General features: G+C 49.9%; 1 protein-coding gene across 4 annotated transcripts in view; it reads left to right on the top strand.

Annotated features, from left to right (window-relative positions):
- Positions 1 to 3,875: 3,875 nt before the first annotated feature.
- The window catches only part of TGFBR3 (transforming growth factor beta receptor 3), a 194,706-nt gene continuing 192,581 nt past the window's right edge, over positions 3,876 to 6,000 (top strand). For 3 of the 4 annotated variants that reach the window (XM_077905403.1, XM_077905401.1, XM_077905399.1), the window contains exon 1: positions 3,876 to 4,180. The gene's annotated coding sequence lies outside the window, so the exon portion shown is untranslated. The remainder of the gene's footprint in view (positions 4,181 to 6,000) is intronic. The other variant, XM_077905402.1, reaches the window with a different exon arrangement.

Genomic DNA, 6,000 nt, shown 5'->3' with positions numbered 1-6,000 from the left:
CAACCTTTAAAGTTAGGGTCCTTCTGCCCCTCTTTATTGGGGCAAAAGTAATCTATTTTTATGTGGTGGTGGATAATATTTCTCCTAAGCAAACTTTTGTTTTTATCTTTTGAAACTTTTAAAGAATTGAGCCTTAAAAAATCAGACTCTCTCTGTGAGTGGAAGGGGGCTCTCTTTCACCTGCCACAGTCCAAAGTGGACGTTCAGAGCAGATTCTGGGGCTAGGGGACCTGGCTCTGCTACCTGCTGGGCATGCGACTTTGGACAAGTTACTTAAGCTCTCTGTGCATGTTTTCTAATCTGTGAAATAAGGATACTAGAGCTATTATAAGGATTTAGTGAGTTAGGATTTGTAAAATGCAAAGCATGTGCAAAGTACTATAAGGACCTGTTAAAAAAGGAAACACCCAGTGATTTTCTAATGATATAGTTTTTCAGAAATTTGAGGTGTTTGCTTCTTTAAGGAACATAAACAGGTTAGTATGAATTTGTTCAGCTGTCTGTTAAGCAACAGTATCTGCAGATAGGTCACTAAATACGAATTCTCATAAAACAAGTGGTTCTGCCCCCGTAGGAGGGATGGTTCCTTGTGAGAAACACAGCCTTAGTAAATTACTGAGACTCTGGCTGTCAAACAGATTTATGCAAACGTGGTAAAGTGCACTGCTTTATTTTAGCCCTCTGCTTATAATTCTTTTTGAAAAATTTCAGAACAAATGACCAAGACACCACCTTGGACCAAAGGAATTTTGTATCTTATGGTGACAAATTCTATAACTTGGATACAGTCCTGATTTGTAGCCAATGAAAGGAGAGGATTCATCCCCCCCCAATCAGTTAATATTGCCATTAATAAAAGGTAGGGGAATCCTTTTATTAGAACTTTGCTGGGGAACCAAAAACGTAAGTTTATTTTAAAGCTTGGCTCAGGGCAGCCCCGGTGGCTTAGAAGTTTTGCATGCCCAGGGCGTGATCCTGGAGACCTGGGATCGAGTCCCACATCGGGCTCCCTGCATGGAGCCTGCTTCTCCCTCTGCCTGTGTCTCTGCCTCTCTCTTTGTGTGTGTCTCTCATGAATGAATAAATAAATAAAGCTTGGCTCAATGCTTTAGGCTTCTGGATTTATGAAAATAATATCACATTATTAGTATAAAGATATAAAGAGAAAATACTTCCAGACATTGTCAATTTTGTAAATACCTATATAATTTCTTGTTTTTCCATATCATCTATTTAAGCTGAACTGAACTAATTGATAGCCCTGAATTTTAAAGATGTTTTGCAAAAACCCCCACATAACCCCACAAAAACCCAACACACACACACACACACACACATCCCAAAACCCAACCAATCCCAAATATCTCAAACCTTTCATTCTGCCAATATGTAAAGCTTTAGGGGGTAGTATGCTCTGGTGGTTGAAGATTTGGGCTCAGAGCTAGATGGATGTGGGTTTGAATCCTTGTCCTCCCACTTATTAGCTATGCTATCTTGACAAATTACAAGGCCATATATGTAGTATATGTGTAGGTTTGTACACAGGCCTTAGTTTGTATATAGCCTTATAGGGCTGTGAGAAGTAAATATATTTACACGTATAGAATGTTTTTGACTCTGCTTGGCACAGGGTAATTGTTCAATAGATGTTGATAGTTACATTACTGAGAATCTGGCTCCATTGTGAATAGTCACTTCACTCTTTAAAGACAAGACACTGGGGCATCTGGGTGGCTCAGTCATCTGCCTTCAACTCAGGTCATGCTCCCAGGGTCCTGGGAATAGGGCCGTACATGGGGCTCCCTGCTCCATGGGGAGTCTGCTACTGCCTCTCCCCCTTCCCTGCTTGTGCTCTTTCTCCTTCAAATAAATAAGCAAAATATTAAAAAAAAATCATACCAGCAAACCAATAAAAGAAGTAATTATGAAAATTAAAAAAAAAGATAAAGAAAAGTCACCCCTAATAATTAAGTTACTTAGGACTTGGTTTTTTTCTCTCTTCTTCTACCATGTAAATTTATTTATTTATTTATCTATCTATTTATTTATTTTTAAAGATTTCATTTATTTATTTTGAGAAAGATAGTAAGAGAGAGCCTGAGCAGAGGAGAGAGGCAGAGGGATAGGGAGAATCAGACACTCTGCTGAGCAGGGAACCTGAGGAGGGGCTCAATCCCAGGACCTGAGATCATGACCTGAGCCAAAGGCAGATGCTTCACCTACTGAGTCACCCAGGTGCCCCCATGCCATTTTTAGAAATTAGAAAGCCTTAGAACACCTGGCTGGGTAAGTCAGTAGAGCATGTAACTCTAGATCTTGAGGCTGTACAGAATTAGGGTAGAGTTTACTTAAAAAAACAAAACAAAACAAAACAAAAAACCAACTTAAAAAAATTAGAAAGCCTTAACATGATTGATACATTTGAATGCAGGATTAGATATTCACACCCAATTCAAATGTTCATGTCTGCACTTGAAACCAAAATTTGACAATGTGAGGCAATGAATACTGTGTAATTTGAGTCTATGAGAAATCTAAGGCCTTAAATCTAGGGAGACTATATCAAAGCTTAGGCTAACTTCACCTAGGGTGTTTTCACCTTCAGGATATTATGGCTATGTATATCTCCAAGGCTTAGTTCAACTCTCTCAAGTAGTAGGTGCTCAATAAATATTGATAAGGAAGGGATAGTTCACTGAGGTTTTAAAACTAAGCCAGGTAATCAAAGATGATCTGACCTTTATCAAAGTATCTCCCGGATTCCCTCTCTATAGAAGAGAAAGAGGACAAGAAATCTTCTTGTCTCAAAGTAGGGAAATCGAGTAACTTTCCAAGTAATAATATACGCAATAGGATAAGAAACCTCCCTATTCCCTTCCAGTATATTAAGGGCCTATGACTAGAGAACTTTCAAGTTGGGAGAGGAGGTCTCCTAGGCCACGTTCCTAGTTTTAAGAGGAAAAAACCGACTTCGAGGGTTCCAGTTGTATATCTAACGGGAAGTCCAGTCTCAGAAACCTCTCAGCACACCATCATTTCATCAGCCCGTTGGTAAAACTGTGACTTAGGCATGTCTTTTAATAGAAGAGCGAGGTGTGGGCAGGAGTAACAGAGTGGGGTTCTGCTTCCTGCGTTCGTCACCCTTGCAGGGCACAGTTCACAGACACAGGTGCGCAGAGGGTGCACCTTGGTTTCCACCGCGCCGACGTTAGGCCAGCCTGGGATGAAGCTGACCGAGCTCCTTCCCTTGTATCTATTTAGTGAGCCCAGGAGTGCGTAGCGCGCTCTGCGCTGTCAGGAGGAGGCAGGACGCCCCTGGCGCCCACCGCCCGAGGCAGGATCGGGAGTGGAAAAAACAGGGAAGAATGACTGTGTACGGGGTGGGTGCTGCGTAGGCTTTGCTCAGGAGGGGGCCACAGGGTGGGATCAGCTGACTGGAGGATTTAGACTTTTTATTATCAAGACTGAGGTGACCCAATAAAACCCCCACGCCTCCAGGGACCCGGAAAGTTTGAAGGACGGAGTTTGAGGGAGCGCATCCCCGCGGCTGGCGCCCCCTGCACCCCCCGCGCCCCCCGCGCCCGGTGCCCCCCCCCCCTTGGGCGCGCCGCTCCTCTCCTCCTCCCCCTCCCTCCCAGCCCGGAGGGAAGGGCCGGCTCCGGCGGCGCTCGGGACTCATCCATCAGCCGGGGAGGAAGAGGGGGAGGAGGGAGGAGGCGGGAGGCGGGCGGCGGGCGGAGGCGGTCCCCGGCCGCGCGGCGCCCTCGGCGGGGCGGCGGCGGAGGGCGCCCTTCCCCCCGCGCGCTGATTGCTGTGGCGGCCTGCCCGTCCCCGCCCGCGTGTGTGCGAGCGAGCGCCAGCGCCCGGGCCGGCCCGATGGGGGTACTCGAGGCTCTCGGGGACGCCGGGCGGCGCTTTCCTCTCCGCGGCGAGTGAGGCTCGGAGGTCTGCGGCCCCGCGCCCGGCAGTGTCCGCGGGCGGCCCCCGGAGCTGCCCCCCTGCAGGAGGCGAAGGGCCCGGCGGGGCCGGATGGCGTAGCTGTGCCGCGGCGCTGCAGCTGCCGGAGCTCGCCGCCGCCGCCGCCGCCGCCGCACGCTGGGCGGGGACACCGGGCTCCGCGGGGCTCCGCCGGCCTCCGACTTGCGGCGGGGGGATCCGCGCCCGACGCGCCGCCTCCGAGGTACGTGCGGGCCCGGCCCCGCGGCGCCGCCTCCGCGCCTCTGGCCCGCGGGCTCCGTGGGCTCCGTGGGCTCCGTGGGCTCCGCGGGCTGCACCGCCGTGCGCGCTGCGCGGGGCTCGCGCCTGCTCGCGGCCCGGGTCGCTGCGGCCGCCGGACCCCGCGCTTGGGGGCGGCGTTGGTCCACGCGTGTCTCCGCTCCGAGGAGCGGCCGCCTGGGTCGGTGCGCGGCGCCCGTGGCGATGCGCTGTCCGGGGCGACGGCCCCGCTCCACTCCTCCTCTCCCTCGGCGGTTCCTCCCGACCCCCCGGGGCGCGCGGGCCACTTGCATGCGGGCGCGGGACGGCGGCGGGCGCAGGCTTGCTGAGGGCTTGCGCTCCTCGGCGCTTGCAGAGGCTGCGCCCTGGACCCGCGCGCCCCGGGAGCCGCGCTGCCCGCAGCCCGCGCCCGGGGGTGTCGTGGGGAGGCGCGGAGCGCTGCAGCCCGCAGCTCCGCCTGTGGCCGCTTACCCGCTACCCGGTTCGTTTGGAACGCTTCTCTTAGCATGTCCATTTGGTGAGAACAAACTGGAAGTCTTGGGCTGTTGCTAGCAGAATCTGCTTGCAGACTTCTTATTAGGGCATTTGCCCACTTTTCCAGAATCACGTAGTGTAGGGAGCCGGCGTTGTCAAGCGTGAATGACCTTGGCATAGTGGCACTTAATGGGTTCAGTTGAGAGAAGAGTTGAGAGAAGAAGATCGTTCGAGTCCCTCAGCTGTGAAAAGCGAGTAATAATGGGTCTCATAAAGTCACTGTGAGAATGGAATGACTTAACGTATGTTCAGGTACTAGGAGGGTGTCGCACGGGTGTTAGAGCTGTTGGTCCCGAGCGCACAGGTGATGCGGAAAGAGCAAAGAGGGTAAAGGATGGTAGGAGTGACAGCCGGAGATGACGGGAACCAGGCGTCTCCTGAACATCTCCCTTAGAAGAAAAGTTAAGGGAGCCGTTTGGGTGGAAAGAAGTCCCTAGAAGTAACAAAGCACAGGTCAGGACCTTTTAATTATCCTGAAATGGTACTTTAAGGCTGCTAACAGTCATTTCACTGTGAGATTTGCTATTTCTCTCGAATAGGAATAGCTAACGTTTACTGAGCCCAAACTGTGTGTGTGTCACTGTTTCCTATGCCTTTCGGACCACTTAAACCTCACACGGACTCTGTGGTTAAAACACTATCAGCCCCATTTCACAGATGAGGCGGTAGAGGTTAGTTACTTGCTCAAGCTAACACATAACTTTCTGTTCTGATTCCAGAGCTAGTTTAGTCACTGAGGAGCATCAAGTGCAGTCAGTTTTCTGTGCAGTGAGCCCAGGTGTCTTCTCCAGTTCAACTTCCCATTTTGGCTGGACATATATCCCTTGAAACAGGAATCAGGTATCTGTAATGAATTTAGGTAATGTCCTTACTGGGGTGCCGCATTACAGCTCTGAAGCTAGATCCAAGTAATTATAAACAGAACCCTGATGGGTATTACCATGAATCTTTATTCTTAATTTCTTTTATTCTCTTCACATTGTCAGAGTTACTTGGCTTCCTTAGGAAACAGCTTGGGGTTGGCACAGGAGGCAGGGAAATAATTCTTACCCCCTTAAGGGCTATTAAAATGAAATTGATTTCATGCCATTGTGTCAGTTAAAGGATGTTGCTCTGTTTCTTGGTGTTCTCTGCTTTTGGCTTTAATTCTGCATTGTTTAGTGTTTCAAGGCTTCAGCATATTTTCAGCCCTTCAGTTTGTCTTTGTCATTTGTCAACTTTAATTTTTCCTGTTTTGATGGAATCTGACCA

Source organism: Canis aureus, chromosome 8 (genome assembly GCF_053574225.1).
Source record: "Canis aureus isolate CA01 chromosome 8, VMU_Caureus_v.1.0, whole genome shotgun sequence".
NCBI lineage: Eukaryota > Metazoa > Chordata > Mammalia > Carnivora > Canidae > Canis > Canis aureus.
This window is presented reverse-complemented; position numbering and strand designations above follow the sequence as displayed.